Below are 18,425 nucleotides of genomic sequence, written 5' to 3'. Positions count from 1 at the left end.
GGGTACTCCGGTTTCCTCCCCCAGTCCAAAGACATGCATGGTAGGCTGATTGGCATGTCCAAAGTATCCGTAGTGTATGAATGGGTGTGAGAGTGTGTGTGTGATTGTGCCCTGTAATGGACTGGCACCCTGTCCAGGGTGTACCCCGCCTTGTGCCCGATGCTCCCTGGGATAGGCTCCAGGTTCCCCGTGACCCTGAAGAGGATAAGCAGTATAGAAGATGGATGGATGGACGAACGCTTCAAGGTTAATTATTTGTCATGCTATACGTGCAAATAGACGATGTACTGAGTGATTACAATAATTTATGGCTGCAACAACTAATCGATAATAATCAATTATGAAAATCGTCATTATCGATTAGTTGGTCTGCTGACGTCACGGGTGGCGTTTACGTATGATGTCGCTTTCATGAAAACACAGGTGCAAAACAGATAACCCGTCGGCAAAAAAAAAGTGTGCGTCCCAAGTCATCTAAGGCATGGGAGCATTTTACATTAAATGCAGCAAGAAGATGGTAACGTGCATGTTCTTCAAAGTGGAGTTTGTGTGACACGGGACTACCACAGTGATGCACGAGCACATGAAATGAAAACACGTTGGTGTCACGGACGAAGGTGGAACATCAGCACGGTGAGCAAAAACCTGAGTATATCCACATTATATGAAGATGTGAAATGGTATAGTCTAGTTTAATTCCATGCTATTGTGTAAAAAGCTTTGTTTACTAATTTCGGGACAGCCACACTAGATGTATTTTGTCTCGAGCATCAGGTTGTGCAGCATATTGATGGATTAAAATAGCGTTACCACGGAAACAGGTTAAATTAAACACGGGTGTGAACAAAGTCAAGCAGTAAATCTAAAGGCAGGTGATAACAGCAGCAGTAAAAGATTTTTTAGTCACTGTAGTGGTTTTCATCGAATGCTTATGCGTTAGTGTATAATTGTTCCTGTCCTTTTAAACAAGCCTGTTAGCTTGCTGCGTTTCTCTGTGTGTCTGCTACAGTTAACTTTGATCTGTTTTTCAAATGCCATCTACTGCGGCTCTACTATGTTATATACATCAACAGAATGAATTATATATTTGAGATATTTTTGGTTTATATTGTCACATCTGAAGTACAGCATGTCTGTGTAAAAGAAATTTAACAAAAATGGTTAAAACATGTATTAATTATATATTATTTAGATTTCTTATATTAATCATGGTTGCCATCAGCAATAATCATTATAAGCAATGAAAATATTAATTTACATATAAATTGCTTCTTGCATACTCAATTGCTGTTTTGTTTTATTTATTTATTTCAGAAAGAAACAGCTCTCCATGAGTGAATTTGTTCGGAGGAGAAATCCCCCATGCACTAAAACTAAATTTTTAGCTTTGTTTTTGATTATTTATATTTTGGGTATTATTTAAAGTTTTGCTGCTTAAAACTGGACAAACTGTAGACAAATGACCAACGTTTGAAAGGTTTAAATGTAAAAATTAAAGATTATATTAGTAAAACTATATGTGCCTTTTGCATTTTTTTTTTTAAAGTCCACACACAAATACCCTGAGGATTTTGGGGGTTTATTTTATTATAATAAACAAAATCTAATTGAAAAAAAGTTTAGTTTAAAAAAAAAAAATCAGATTAATCAGAAAAAAATAATCGTCCGATTAATCAATTATCAAAATAATCGTTAGTTGCAGCCCTACAATAATTAAAGAACAATACATCATACTTTTTATGAGCCTGTGAATATAAACCTGCAATTCCCTTCAAGTCATCATTACTGTATGAGTTGATCTTATAGAAAATTAAAGCGCACCCATTATGGCTTTGAAACGTGCCTAATTTTGTTTTAAAGCTCTCGTACAATAGATTTATATGCATCCAAGGTAAAAAAAAAAAAGTAAAAAAAAAAAAAAAAAAAAATTGGGTGAGGGTTTAATGTGCTCATAATTTAAATTGCAACATTACCTTTTTTCCACCCAGTGTCAAAAACGACTCGTTAAATGATCCATTCTAAAAGATTCACTCTAAACTCCTCCTTTCAGAGAGCATACGCTGCTCTGATTGGTCTGATGTCCCAGTCTGTTGTGATTGGTCTACCGCTGTCAGCGTGTCGAAAAGGAAACGCCCACTACCATAATGAGTTTCAGCTCAGTCTGTTCCCGAGCAGCCGATGAAGACCAGATCCAGGGATTTTTATTACAAACCTACATAGGTTAGTACAGGAAGTAAGTCTGGAATTACTAACGACTCGTTTCAGCTCTTGAGAATCGGTTCCTTCTTTTGTGGGTTAATAACTCCGTTTGTCGTTCGCTTTGATTTTTTAAACTTTTAAACATAATAGGTGCACTTTAAAATAAAAAAAAGAATCAAGACTTATAAAAAGGTACATCTTACATACTGTACAAACCATATATTCAGCAGAACCTTTTTGTTTCAAAGTAACTGACAGGTGATGAACATTTAGCACATAGCTGGAGGGATATTAGTGATTATGGATCTTCAGGAAACAAACAGGATTTGAACTCGCAGCCGTTCAGGCCACATGCTTGGTCAAACTGCAGATTTGCAGTGTCAGTGTTGTGAAGACTATTGTTACTTGTTACTGGTACTCAGCTGTTGTCAGAAACACTAGACTGGCTCATGCTGGAGTCAAAATTGAAAGAGTAAAGGCTCACAGGGACAAAACCGTTTAACGTCCTTTTAACTGCATGGATATTTAATCTACAAGTTACCAGGCAACTTGACAACATTCTGCAAGGCAACCCAGTTTGAGGAAGGGCATTACTGTTTGCTCAAACCTTTTGTAGCGTTGAACTACATCATAATGACTAAACTGTAAGAAGTGCAGAGAAGCAGAGCTCTAGCACATTTAATTGATGTCACGTCATGCAGAGCTGATGGAATAGTAACTTTGACATTTGAATGTTTCCTGCTCATGTTCACAAAGCTCCAGCCCAGGATCTATGGTTGCCCATAGAGTGTCTCTAAAATGATTGACAGGAGGCACATCCAAACACAAACAAGCTTTACAGACCAGAAGTCCGTTTTTTTAAGCAGGTTTTCTAAGTGACTTGATGCACTTTTGCTAAGGCCACAACTTAATCCATTATTTTTATCATGTTTTACATATCTCCCAGGTTATTTGTACAAGTGAAAAATAAAAAACTAGATAAAGAGAACCCAATTAAACAAATGCATTATAGTTTTCACATTTATTCACTGAGCACAATTACCCAACATTAAACACCTTTGCTGAAAAAAGTATGTAAACTTTTGATTTCAGTAACGGAGTGAGACCTTCGAGCAGCAATAACTTGAAGCAAACATTTCCGATGACTCAATCAATCCTGCACAATGGGTTTGAGGAATTTTGGCTCACTCCTCCTGCTTCAACTCAATGATGCTGGCAGGCTTCTTTGCATGAACTGCTCTTTTTAGGTCCTTCCACAACATTTCTATTGGGTTAAGGTCTGACTTGGCCATTCCAAAATGTTCCATTTCTTCTGCTTTAACCATTTCTCTGTAGACGTACTTGTGTGCTTAAGGTCGTTGTCTCTGCTGCAAGGCCCACTTACAGTTAAGCTTGAGTTCACAGACAGATACCCTGACATTCTCCTGGTACAATCTAGGATTCATAGGTCCATCAATAATGGCAAGCTGGTTCGGACCCAAAGCAGCCCCAAACCATAATGCTGCCACCCCCATGCTTCACGGTTGGGATGAAGTTCTTATGTTGGGTTGCTATTTTCGGTTTGCATCGAACAATGATTTTCAATTAAAGCAAAAAGTTCTATTCTGGACTCATCTGTCCACAGAACATTCTTCCAATAGGCTCCTGGCATATCCACATGGATTTGAGCAAACTTCAGACAGGCAGCAGTGTTCTTTTATGGAAAGTAGTGGCCTGTAGGTTCTCAGATGTTACCCTGGGGCTCTTTATGACTTACTGTGATATTATTCACCACACCCTTGGAGTGATCTTTTTTGCTGGATGCCCACTGCTTGGGAGAGTAACAGTGGTGCTTAATTTCCTCCATCTGTACGTCATTTACCTCACAGTGGATTGGTGGAAGCCAAACTCTTTAGAAATGGCTCTGTAACCCTTTCCAAGCCGGTGAGCATTGACAACTCTCTTTTTCTGAGGTCCTCAGGAATGTCCTTTGATCGAGGCAGGGCACACTTCCATAAACCTGTGTGGTGAAGACCAGACTTTGATGGTGAAGACCCAAGTTAATGTTCTTGAAACATGGGCGGGCCTAATTGCCATTCCCTTGATTGAAACGTCTGACTTCAATCAGCCCCATTTAAATGAACTCGTACTCCTAGACTTCACATACCTTTTCCTACAAAGATATTTAACGCTGGATCATTTTTGCTTAATAAATAACTGTAAAAACGAATGTTTTTTTTTGCATCTGCTGTTAACCGGGTTCTCTTTTACCTAGTTTAAGGACTTGGATGAAGATCTGATCAGGTTTCAAGTCAAATGTATGGAGAAATACAGAAAACTGTAAACGTTAAACTTTCTAGCTGCACAGTAGCTGTAGATCAAATGAGTCATATTTGCTTGCAGTATAAGTAGGTTGCTTATTTGCTTGCAGTCGCTCACGTTTTTGTGGTAGGAAATTGTGTTATTGACACGGGGCTGTCGATGCATGTATGTTTAGACAGGCATGGGCAAACTACGGCCTGAGGGCCATATACGGCCCGTTGGGCTTTTTAATCCGGCTTTAATCCGAACTTGTCCAAATTATATTATTAAACTTCAGTGTGGTGTATTACTCTCTACTTCACTTTTTCGCTTTGCCCTTTGAGCGCTTCTGTAAAAATGAGTGGACCAAAGAAAAGAAAAGTGGACAGTGAGTGCCGAGTGTTTAATAAGGAGTGGACAACAAAATATTTTTTCACTGAAGTCCGATCAACGGTTGTATGCCTGATATGCCAAGAAACTGTTGCGGTTTTCAAAGAATACAATATCAGCCGTCACTTTTCCACAAAGCATGCCAACTACGCTAGCAAGCAGTCAATGCAAGAACGGGCGGCTACGGCTCAGAGGTTGACGGATAATTTACAGACTCAGCAAAAAAAATTTTCAGCGACAAACTGCGATTCAAGAGTCAAGTACCAAGGCAAGTTTTTTGCTGGCATTCAAATTAGCAAAGGCTAGCAAGCCTTTCTCCGAAGGCGAGTTTTTGAAAGAATGCATGGTAGAGACAGCAGGTCTCCTGTGTCCGGAGAGAGCAAAGGCAATTTTGAAAAAATCAGTTCATCACACAGGACTGTGACTCGCCGTGTGGAACTAATTGACGAAGATATCGCCAGCGAATTAAACAAAAAGACGGAGTCCTTTAAGTTATATTCACTAGCACTGGATGAAAGTAACGACATAAAAGACACTGCTCAGCTCCTAATTTTATCCGAGGGATTAACGACAGTTTTGAGATAACGGAGGAGTTTTTGACCATGGAGTCCCTGAAAGGAAAAAGGCGGGGAGAGGACTTGTATAACCAGGTGTCTGCTGTCATCGAGAGAATGAAGATACCTTGGAGTAAACTTGCCAATGTCACCACGGATGGATCGCCAAATTTAACTGGAAAAAACATTGGACTGTTGAAAAGAATCCAGGACAAAGTGAAGGAGGAAAACCCTGAGCAGGATGTTATTTTCCTTCACTGCATCATTCATCAGGAATCTCTGTGTAAGTCTATACTGCAGCTTAATCATGGCGTGAATCCAGTCGTAAAACTTGTTAACTTATACGAACAAAGGGACTTCAGCATCGTCAGTTTCTTACGTTCCTGGAGGAAACTGATGCGGATCACCAGGACTCCTCTACCACTCTCGGGTCCGCTGGTTAAGTTTGGGCAAAGTGTTTCAACGAGTGTGGGAGCTCAAAGAGGAAATTATCGCATTTTTGGAGTTAATGGGGAAATCCTACGAATTTTCTGAGCTAAGCGACAACAACTGGCTTTGTGACTTTGCGTTTGCTGTGGACATATTTTCACACATGAACGAGCTGAACATCAAGCTACAGGGGAAAGATCAGTTTGTGCAGGACATGTACACAAATGTTAGAGCCTTCAAATCCAAGCTGACTTTGTTCTCCAGTTAAATTTCAAACAAATCTCTCTCTCATTTCCCCACACTAGCCATGCAGAAAGAGACGTCCCGAAACGTGAAGAAATACAGCAAATCACTGGGCGACCTGCAGAGAGAATTCTGCCGTCGGTTCAGCTGGTGTCCTGTCCCCTGTCACGAGACCCTGAAACAGCACCACAGGAGCTACAATTGGAACTGATCGATCTTCAGTCTGACTCCGTCTTAAAGGAGAAGTTCAACTCTCTTAAACTGAATGACTATTATGCTTCACTTAATGAAGAGACGTTTCCAAACCTCCGGAGGATGGCACAGAAAATGCTGACGTGGTTTGGCTCGACCTACGTATGTGAGCAGACATTCAGCGTCATGAACATCAACAAAGCCCATCACAGATCCAGGTTAACTGACCAACACCTCGGATCTATCCTGAGAATTGCCACAACAAAACTAACTACAGAGTTTGATGCACTGGCAAAAAAGGGAGATCAACAACACTGTTCCCACTGAAACTGGACGTGAGTTTCTCTACTGTGTTATCAAATTAATGCATTTGGAAAACAATTGGTACAATGAGCCTTGCATATTCATGCTTTGCTACCTGTTAAAGGCCAAATCCTTTCATGTAATGGCTTTTACATGTCATTTATATTAGTTCACACAAACACTCCAGCCGTCTGTTCCTGGCCCGGCCCCTCTGTCAAATTTTAGAACCCATTGTAGCCTGCGAGTGTCGTGAATAAAATTAGCCTTTTAGCCTAGGTCAAAAACTTCAGAGACAGAGAGTTTAGTAGATGTCAGAAAGTGAATAAACTTTATTGAAAATCAATAAAGTGTGACAGTCTGCAGAGTGTCTGAATTATGCATACACAAACATGTCTTTATATACCTATCTCCACAGCATAGTCTCTGTAGGTGGGGTTTTGCTTTTCCTCGTTGAAAATAGACCAATCTTCTTTTGCCACAATTAAATATTCATGTCTGTGCGTTATCTTAAATTTGTGGAACATGCGCAGTTAGTTGTTTTTATTGAAAAGGTTTCATGAGGACAAGGTTTCTTTTACAAAAAAAAGGTTTCTTTTACACACAGGCTTGTGTGTCTTGACCTTGACTCCCTTCTTAGGCCTCAATGAGCATCTGTCTGTCTCTATTGGTTGTCTGTATTCCTGAAATTAGCAGCTGATATTATTTCATCTCCTTTAACTTATCTTTTTAATCTTTCATTAGACACTGGTGTTATACCAGAAATTTGTGAATTGGCTTTTGTTGTTCCTTTATTAAAAGAGGGAAATCCCACTATATTAGACAATTACAGTCCAATTCCAAAGCTTTGTGTCCTATCAAAATTTTTAGAAATCCTTATCAGTGAACCATTGACATGTTATCAGATTGCAAAAAAATCTTTTCTAGTAACTAAAGTTTCATAAGAAACATCACCACAACAGTGGTTTTGAAAGTCTTAAACAATATTGCGTAATCTCTAGATAAAGGTGATTACTGCACTTCCCTTTTTATCGATTTATTAAAGGTTGACACAGTGGATCATGAAATATTGCTGCAGAGATTAAATAATGTTGGTCTATCAAATCATTTAAAAATTATTGAAGTAATCTCTAATTCTCTAATCAAAGGAATAATTCCTCTCATAAAGGGGTCTTCTACTCTCATGTTTAGTTAATCTGTCAAAGAGTTCTAGTCTGTTGTCTGCAAAAATACAACCCCAAATGGCAAAGATTCATTCTTCTCCCTTCCTGAATTCCTTTCTTAATATCCTTCTGGTGAATGAAAAAACAAAATCCTTTAGTCTAGGACTATTTGTGATGTACACTAATCTAACATGTTAATATCCCATCTGTGCTAACGAGTGATAATCCCAATAATACAGAACTAAAATAGAGTAAATGAGGTTGAGATCTAGACATGTATTTACAGTTCTCTAGTCTCTTTTATCCCACTAATTTTAATTCAAAACAACCTATTGAATTTGTTTTTACTGTGTACAACAATAGTGTTTAGTTTAAAGGGTAGACGTGCATGCACCCCTTTGTCCCTTATTAACTTACAACTGTTCCACACTCAAAATATCACTCAGACCCTTCATACATGACATTTAAACTTTGTTCACTATCTGTAAATATCTCTAATCAGGAGTAATGCGTATGTGTATTTAACTAGTCTAACAAAAATTTATCATCTATGAGCTTAGTTTCAATTTAATACAAATTGTTTCCTTCGCTGAGCGCCATTTGTGAAAGGCGTAAAAAAGTTCCATTATAAATGTATCCATTTCATTTAAACTGTATTTGATCATATTAAGTTGGTGTTAAGTCTATTCATGTCACGAACTACATTTCCCATCCTGCACTGTGGGCCACAAACATCTCTGCCATGTACTGCAAATCCCAGATCACACACCTGCATTAAATTCACAACACAATCACAGCTACAGTATAAAGACTTTCAATTCACTCACAGATTGTGCAGTATACGCTCCATTCCTCGTGTTTGTGACCATTGCACTGTATTATTTAAATATTGAGACTTGTGTTTCGTATACATTGTATTACATATCCATAGCACACCGTATATAATATATATTTGTATATTCACACATTACTTTATTCTATTCAACAGTCTACGGTTCAGTAAAGAAACAAGTCACTCAAACTACACTGCTGCAAAGAGACTGTAACTGAACTAAACTAACAAACATGTCACTGCAGTGAGACCCACATCAGTACAACAGGTCACATCAACAGCAAAAGAAACCACCACGAAACATGCAACACTGTCTGATCCAGACACATGTAATCCATGCAAATCCTAATTCAACATTAACTATTCATCTTATTCTAATGTGAAGGACTCAACACATCTGTAATAGACAGAAAATATGTTACAAAAAGTTTGAAAATAAGTGTAGACTAATATTACCATCAAATCTTACTAATTATTCATCACTGGACATAGGCAATGTTTAAAGAGAAATATACAGCAAATTATTCATCATTGTGCAACACAAATACCTCACGCCAAAAGAACTTACACTTAGACTGCTCGACTTAGTAAAACAGCAGTTACATTATTATTATTATTATTATTATTATTATTATTATTATTATTATTATTATTATGCATTTATTTATTTATTTTTTGCTTTGAGTTCATTACAATCATGACGCGAGTGACCAGTTGGCATGGCAACATCAGGGCACGTAAAGATTTATAGACACATACAGGAATCAAAGATACACAAATTAGTGATGGTTATTCCAGCTCTTTTCAGTGAGTCAGTTCATTTGGCTCAGCAATAAACTCCCAAACGACTCTTCATTCAGTACGACTAATGGCTTTTATAATTCAGCCAAATTTAGCAATATTTGGTGGATGATTAGTATGTGTGCACATATATCACTTAACTTGTTCAGTGTAGGCTAATTATACTAACCTTTAATTGTACATCATTTTGGATTATGTTTCGCATAAAACCTTAAATAATATAAAAACAGACATTATTACCCATGTGTATTAAGTGTTTTATTTAGCTTGATCTATCCAAAACTCAAACCATTCCAAACAAACCACACTCACTACACTGCTGGACTACAGGTAACAGCAGCGCACCCCTCACTCACGTACTCCAGTTTTAATTGAAGGTTCACATTTCAAATTCCTGTTGGAATCTTTCTGACCATGTTCATGTACAGTTTGTATAAGATTTAGTTCCACTTATTCCTACTGATTATTGTGAAATGTTTAACAGAGGTACAGTATATTTTGAGATGTTTACATAACCTTTGAAAATAAATTATTGGTTTTAACTTTGCTTTCTGTTTCTGTTGTAGATTTTTAGCTTATTTACTAAATGATCTGGCAGACAGAAAATGGGAGTGAGAAATTTTTGGTAGGTTTAGTATTGAGCCATAAGTTTAAAAAAAAATAATGTTGCAGTGGCACGAAGCTCAGTAGAATTTTCTGCCATAAGTTTAATTTCCCCAAAGTTCTATGATTTTGCTGTAGCAGTGACATTGATTTGGGACATCCATCCATCCAGCCATCCATTTTCTGTACCGCGTATCCTACACAGGGTCGTGGGGGAGCGTGGAGCCTATCCCAGGGGACTTTGGGCACAAGACAGGGGACAGCCCTGGATAGGGTGCCAACCTGTTGCAGGGCACAATTGCACACACACTCACACACATTCACACACTACGGATCATTTGGAAATGCCAATCATCCTACAACACGTCTTTGAATTGGGGAGGAAACCAGATTACCTGAAGGAAACCCCCGAAGCATGGGGAGAGCATGCAAACTCCATGCATATGATAGTTGTTGTTATTGTTGTCATTGTTGTTGTTATTATTATTATTATTATTATTATTATTATTATTATGAGGATCCCGTTGTGTGCTGGAGAGGCTTTTCCAGCCTGTCTCTATACCACACCTTAAAGTATCTTAACAACACATGACAACAAATGAAAAGAACTATCAGGAACACCACAGAGGCTGCTGAGAGAGCTTCAAGAAGGCTCTGGAGGGTGATCAGCAATTTGGACACAGGCCAGGTCCAGGGAGTCTTAGGATTAAAGACCCAAAACACCCAGTGACTCCAGGTCCCATCACTAATGTGTCCAAAAGCACATTGCAAGATGTATGAAAAAAACATGATAATATTAATAATAAAAATTCATTCATTAATTCCATAAAAATCAGAAAAGTTGGCTGGACTAGAAAAAACATGCACAATGACCATCCAAGCTGTTTTTTATTTTATTTTTATTTTATTAATTACATTATTTTTGCAGACCCAGCAGATACAGTCAGGTTCATAAATATTTGGACATTGGCAAAGTTATTATTTTTAAAAATATATATTTTTACCACAGTATATTGGAGTGGAAATAAAATAATATCAATATTCATTCTTTCATTCCAACTCCAATATACTGTGTTCGACAGCTAAAATAATAACTTTGTCAAGTAACGTAGAGGAAACATTAGCATTGTCTGTACACCAAAAAAAAGAGAGAACCTCTATGTTATGTTAGTATCAGGGTACAGGTATTGCACCTCCCCATAGTCCACCTCCTCTGTATTAAAGGTTTTTTTAGATAGCAACTATAGAAAATATAGTAGTTTAAAAAAAAACAACACCCTACTACACACTCGTCTCCTCATGCTGCAAGTGCACACTGGTTTTGGCCTAGTAGGGTGAGTAAGGGAAATTGAACACAGGTTATTGGGAAAAAATAAAATGTAAAGCAAGGCAATGCTCCTAAGCATACCTCCAAAGTTGTAACAAAATGGCTTAAAGACAACAAAGTAAATCTACTCGAGTGGCCATCAAAAACACCCTGACCTGACTCCCAAAGAAAATTTGTGGACTGAAGTGAAAAAGCATGTCTGAGCAATGAGGCCTTCAAAACACTTCTATCCGGAGGAATGAGCACAAATTAAAGCAAATCATGAGAAGCTTGTGGAAGGCTACCACAAGTTCAATCACTAAACAGGCAATACCACTACACACTAACAAAGTGTATGTAATTACTGTAAACATTAAGCATAAGGGTTAATAATCTGTCATCTACATATGTTTATAGTTGAATCATTTTCAGACATGGTTTGGTAATTCTAGACAACATGGTTCAGGTTAATTGGGAAAGACTGGAAATACAGTAAGTGAAGAAAGGAAAAGTGAAGGGATTTACAGGAAGAGATGCATGAAACACCTCACACCTATGGTTAAATGATGGGTTGGTGGTTAAATTATGGACTGATGGATTTTATCTGTATTAAATGGTGTTTTTATGAAACATCATAATAAGCAGGGAAATGAGGTAGACTGGGAAATATAGAAGTTGCCTACTACTTATTTGTGGAGGCGGGGTTTGGTTGAACACCAGTTTGTGAATGGAGGGCGGAGCCGGGGAAAAGTGAGTGGTAAGGATCTACACCTGTACAGGATTTTGTAACAGGTGTTCTGTGTTTCAATGAGCAGGATAAAAGGGGGAGAGAGAGGACAGACACAGGACAGCCATGTGTCTAGATATGTGCATAGTGAAATAAAATTCCTGAAAAGAGACATAAATAGTGAAGGAAAATAAAGAACTGATTTTTGAGCCTGCCCCCATCTCCTCATTTTCAGTCCACCCGTATGCAGAGATTTTTACTTAGTGTACTGTGTTCACGTAACCATAGAGATTAAAGCTGTTTATTTTTAAATCCACATTCATACACAATCTTTTATAGAATTCACTGTAAACAGATTATGTTAAAACACACACACACAATTAGAAAACATCATTAAAAGGTAAGTAGCATTTACAATTTATTTCTTGCCATACCAGCATACCATAGAATAAAAAAAGTAAAATAAATGAGAACAAAACCAGCATGAATTCATAAAATGTATGTACACTAAATAAAACTCTCTGTATATTCAGTATTAGGCCTATTAAGTAATGTTCTATAAACATAACATAACATTTATTAGAAACATAACATTTCTCAGTCCACCTTATTCCACTGCTTCTTACAATGTTTCATAAAAACACACACTGTAATGCACAGAAAATCCATCAGTGCATCATTTAACCATGCAGCCATTATATCCTTTTACTTTTCCTCTCTCCACTTATTGTATTTTATGACTGACAATTAACCTGAGCCATGCTGTCTAGAATAATCAAACCTTCTGGTAATTTCCAAACCAAACTAATGTTCTGCCTCTTTTGTTACAGTAGCACACCTTATACAGTAGCTTGTACTGATATTATAGCTAGAACACCACCATGAGAGAATTACTATTAACTTTATCACCTTAGCAACAATACAGTTCAAAAGTTTGGAGTCACTCAGAAATTGCCTTGCTTTTGAATGAAAATCAGAATTTTTAAAATAACATTGATCAGAAATACAGTCATTATTATAGCTGGATTTTTAAGGGAATATCTACGCAGGCATGGAAAGGCCCATTTTCACCAACCAGCAACTCCTGTGTTCCTGTGGCACATTGTGTTAGCTAATCTGACATTATCATGTTAAAAAGTTCATTCATCATTAGAAAACCCTTGGTGCAATGATGTTAGCACAGCTGAAAACCGTTGTGCTGTTTAAGAAAGCCATACAACTGGTCTTCTTTGGGCTACTTGAGAACCTGGAGCATCAGCATTTGTGGGTTTGATTACAGTCACAAAATGGCCAGAAAGAAAGAGCTTTCTTCAGAAACTCATCAGTCTATTGTTGTTTTGAGAAATGAAGGCTGTTCCATGTCAGAAATAGACAAGAAACTGAATATATCTTACAAAGGTGTGTAGTAATCCCTTCACAGAACATGACATGAATGAAGTTGTTACTTCTATCATGCAGTTCCACTGCAGTGGCTTAGTAGGTGGCTTTGTACTCAACCTATTTGCATTAAAGGAATTAGATATCATTTTATATTAACAATATTTTTTCCCCTTCATATATTGAAGCCATGGATTTCTAATAATTTGACAATTATATGAGTGTACGATATTGACCCATAGAGTAGATACAAGTAAAAAGCAGATGCAGTTTGTCAACTTTGCTCATTTATTTATCATCAGTAACCACTTCATCCTGCTCAGGGTCGAGGAGGATCCAGAGTTTATCCAGGATTAATGGGCAAGAGGCAAGAATATATCTTACATCAGTCCATCACAGGAGACCACGGACACACACACAGACACAGAATCACAGACTCATTCACACCCTGGGGCAAGATAGCATAGGAGATCCACCAACCAGTAGGTCTATGTGTGGTGGGAGAAAACCTGGAGGAATCCTGCACAGACGCAGGGAGAAACTGCAGTTCCACATAAACAGTATCCTGAGCTCAGGATCGAATCAGGGAACATGGAGCTGTGAGGTAAACTGGTCTACATGAACCATACTCATACACAATATATGGTAAATCCACTTGGAGGAAGGAGTGGGGAGGATTCATTCATTAATAATTATTAGGGCTGCAACTAACCATTATTTTCATAATCGATTAGTTGGCCGATTATTTTTTCGATTAATCGGATGGGGCGGGGCAAACTTTCAGTACCATTTCTTCTTATTTGAAATAAAATCCACAAACTGAGTTTTACTTCAGACTAAAAGTTTACACAAGTGTTTGTCCAAAACAGAAAAGAACCCAATACACACACACACACACACACACACACACACACACAACTTAAACACCAGAATATATATTATTAATTAGGACTGTAGTTTAATTCAGTGCTTTTTGTGCAGCCATGAAAATAATGCATAAATACTATAAAATAAATTATATAAAATTTTGTGTTTGAATTAGACATTACAGATCTTACTCACGCTACACTCTGTATCAGCGCGTCTACACCGCGCGTGATCGCAACGCGGCCTCGTTACTAACACATCACTTCCGTTATAATAAACGACAGAATTTACACTGCAAGCGCGCAGATACAGCATATAATGACAATAAACTTAAATTAAACTAAACCTTTTAAGCAGCGTGCACCAGTTTCCTCTGCCCCTTACACACAGTGGATATAAACATAACTTTGTGCTCCGCGGTGTTTAATATAAAATGCTCCCTGCATTTCTGATTTTCTTCCTCAGTCACGTGATGATTTCTCCTCCATCTGATGGAGACTGACGTCATGTTGGGAATAATAGGTAACGCTGACAGAGAGTAAACTGGAGAAAGTCAGTGTCGGTGACTCTGAGTGTCTGCTAATGCTAGCGTGCGTATGACGTCATGCGTCATCGTGACTTATACTACCGGTTAGTAAAAAAATCGCTAGTGATACATTTGAGATGATATCACCTTTCTAAAATCCACACAGTAGAGTATACAGACAGTAGAGTATACAGTGCATAGTGTAAATGTACAGTACTTCATTTGGGACAGAACTTTAGTATTTACTCCCCGAAGCGTGTTTTCTGAACAGAAGTAACGTAATGCACACCGTCTAGTCCATAATGACTTTTTGACTTTTTTTTGACCCAGTGTAAAATGTTAAAGAGCTATCTCTATATCTCTAGATATAACCATGCAGTATGTTAGATGGTGGTATGCTGTGTTCAATAGGACTATGTGAGCACAAACAAACACTGAAATCTAAGAATGTTTTTTTTTTAACAGATAATTAGTAAAAATGTGTCCGCACAGGTCTGTTAGATCTTTAACATATAACAGGTAGTGCAATAATGGAAAAATGGTATAAATGTAAACATAACACACTATGACTGAGTATTCAGCAAATTAGCTTATACCAAATATGATCATAGCAGTTATAGTGATAGCAGCCAGGTAAAGTGTATATAAAGTGAATATAGTGACAATAAATTAGATCCTATGTTTTTTTTATAATACAGTACAGTATAATTCAGTTGTTCTATTAGTGCAATTTCAACCAAATACAGTGAAGTGTAAAAGTTTGTACCCCCTTTTGGTTTCTTTTGGACAGAAGGGTGTTAAATGTCCTAAACACTACAAAATTTGACTGTAAGTAGAAGTTAATTTTATTATCAGACTCAGATATCCATGTTAATATTTTTAATACTGCTCATTACTGTTAAATGACTTGAAAGAGTCAACACATCGGATGGTCATGGCAGGACCTTGATTTTGTGGTCAGTAAACCAATTGTGTGTTGATTTTGATGTATGTTTTGGATCACTGTCCTGCTGGAAGATCCAACCACGGCACATTTTAATCTTTCTGGCAGAGGCAGTCAGGTTTTTATTTAATATCTGTTGATATTTGATAGTCCATGATGCCATGTATCCTAACAATATGTCCAGGTCCTCTGGCAGAAAAACAGCCCCAAAACATTAAAGATCCACCACCATAGTTAACTGTGTACATGAGGTACTTTTCCATATGGTTAGGGTGAAGTCAGCTAACATGGGCCACTTTTTGGTAAATGATTTATAATGCCATCAAATAAGCTATCATGTCTCATCATCTCATCAAATCATGATATCTAATGATATTTTTATAAATTAGCATGGGCCTCTTCAATATAAATGTCTTTTAAAAATATGAAAAAGTATAATTGTTTTAAAATTATGAGGGTTAGAGTATTGGCAGGAACCCTCTTGAGCCACAACACAATGTTCAGGCAAATTGGGCCGGCTGTTCAGTTAAAATGGGCCAATATAAAAAGATAACGGGTAATTTCGACTGAAATCATTTTAATTTTAACAGTAAATTGATACTATTGTGTTCAGTGTGCCATAGCAGCAACACCGTAAATATATTTCATTTAATAGAAAGCACATCTTCTCCACAGCTCTCGTGGTACAATGAGTTGCACTGACAACAGCACACCCTAAATGTTCCCGCTGCATTGAATGCTGAAGGACTGTCGTGGTCTCTCCTTTCTCCCCAGCAGTAACCTCTACACAGGGTTTACCCACCTCCCCAACCACACGAGTAGAGTAAAACTGATCTTGTAGGCCAAATACATCACAATTCCACAGATGTGATGGAACATCTCTGATTGCAAGTTCCTCCAGCAGGTCTTCATACTGTGGAAACCACTTTCCTAACACACTACATTGCTGTATGGTTCAAGCTGCTTGGTTTGTTTCCTGCTCTCCAGGTCCTCCCTCAGTAGAGTAGAGGTTGATGGTAAACTAACTGGTTTCTATTCCATTATTATTTGTAGTTCCTTAGTTAAATCTGTGACCATAGGCACTTCTACTGTTTGTTCTGCATGTTGTTTTAAGTTCCTTTCTCCCCTTTTTCCTTTAGGGCCAGCCTGTGTTGGGGTTAATGAAAGTCTGGCTTTCCCCTCTCTACCGAACGCCCTATTTTCCCTTACGGTCCCCACATAGGAACCCATAACAGGTTGCGTACTCGGTTTAAGAGGTGGAAATGATTCAGGGTCATTGAAGGATTCAGCCAATGGGGTGAGTGACTTTTTTGGCATTTCTGTTAACATTGATTTCAGGGTCTGTGCTGAACTCGCTGTGAATTTCTTTCTATATCTTGTTTTGCTCCAGGTTACTGCGTGTTGAAAACCTGAATGTCCAATTCCCTTATTTCAGACAAAATGGTTGCTATTACTTCATCGTAGTGTTCTTTTAAGATCTCTATATTATTGTCCATCCACTGTGCTGTGTTTTGTTTGACCTTTTCCAGTGTTGACTGGTTTGGAGAAGGTTTAATGAAAGATGTGAATTTTGTGACCTGTCTGAACACACTTGGTGGATAAGGATTAGCCGGTGTTGTGGCCGCCAGAATTTCTGAACGATGTAGAGCCTGTAACAATTTGAAATATTTTGTCAATGTTAAATCTACAGCAGTTTTTGATTTGAGACACCTTGAATTTGGTTTTCACTTACATTTGCAGGTTCCCTTATCAGTCCAGAGTCAGCCAAGACTTCAAATCTGTTGTGCAATACTACAGACATATTGTTAAAGTAAGTTCACTTTAAAAAGGAAGAAAGATGGAACAGCCTGTGCAAAGGGGAAGAATGAATAGGGGCAGAAAATCCTTTAAGATGAAATAGAATTCAGAAAGGAGAAACAGTCAAGGAAATTATTCAATCAACACAACACCAAATCAGAAACAAAACACATTCCTGTGTATGTATAGGGAAAAATGTAGAAGTGATGCCATCTGGTGGATGAATTAAGGAATCATTCCTTTGATGGACATCTTGGAACATGTGCATAAAATACGCCTTGTCTTTCTTCACAGGACTGCAATTTTGAGGTCTGGGTGAGCTACTGGCATAAAATGGAGGAAGAACATCCCAACAGGAGAACAGGAAAACTTTCTTTGCAAAGTTGTATATATCCTTTTCTCTTCTTTGTTTTCAGTGTGCACACTCTTTGTAGACTTTACGTAGAAAAGGATTGTACTTACTCCTTTCAGGGTTTGGTCATCGTTGTTGTTTGAGGTTTAGTAGAGCTCCTTTCCTCTCTGGATCCCATTAAAAAAATTCATTTATTTATTTTATTAAACATATTCCAGGGCTCCAGGCAAAAAACAAAATCTTGGAGCCATTGGTTCCTAAACCCAAAATATTTATGTGCCAAATCAAATTTTCAGGAGCCAAAATAGTGATGTCATATGACATATGATGATATCATTGTTAAATGGCTACCTCACACTGCCTTTTCTTTCCCTTCTGTACTGTCTGCCTTTGTTTACTCTGCCTCCCATAGTTTACACAATGTATTCTTTACATACACAATATGTGCAATGTTCAGTACGTCATATAATAATAATAATAATAATGAGTCTTTATTGATCACATATACATTACAACACAGTGAAATTCTTTTCTTTGCATATCC

At 37.6% G+C, this 18,425-nt stretch overlaps 1 pseudogene; it reads left to right on the top strand.

Annotated features, from left to right (window-relative positions):
• Positions 1-4,643: 4,643 nt before the first annotated feature.
• Positions 4,644-6,120, top strand: LOC128604883 (general transcription factor II-I repeat domain-containing protein 2-like; annotated as a pseudogene).
• The last annotated feature ends 12,305 nt before the right edge of the window (positions 6,121-18,425 follow it).

This window comes from Ictalurus furcatus, unplaced genomic scaffold, assembly GCF_023375685.1.
Source record: "Ictalurus furcatus strain D&B unplaced genomic scaffold, Billie_1.0 scf5, whole genome shotgun sequence".
Classification (NCBI taxonomy): domain Eukaryota; kingdom Metazoa; phylum Chordata; class Actinopteri; order Siluriformes; family Ictaluridae; genus Ictalurus; species Ictalurus furcatus.
The sequence above is the reverse complement of the archived record's forward strand: the minus strand, read 5'-3'. Positions and strand labels throughout refer to the sequence as shown.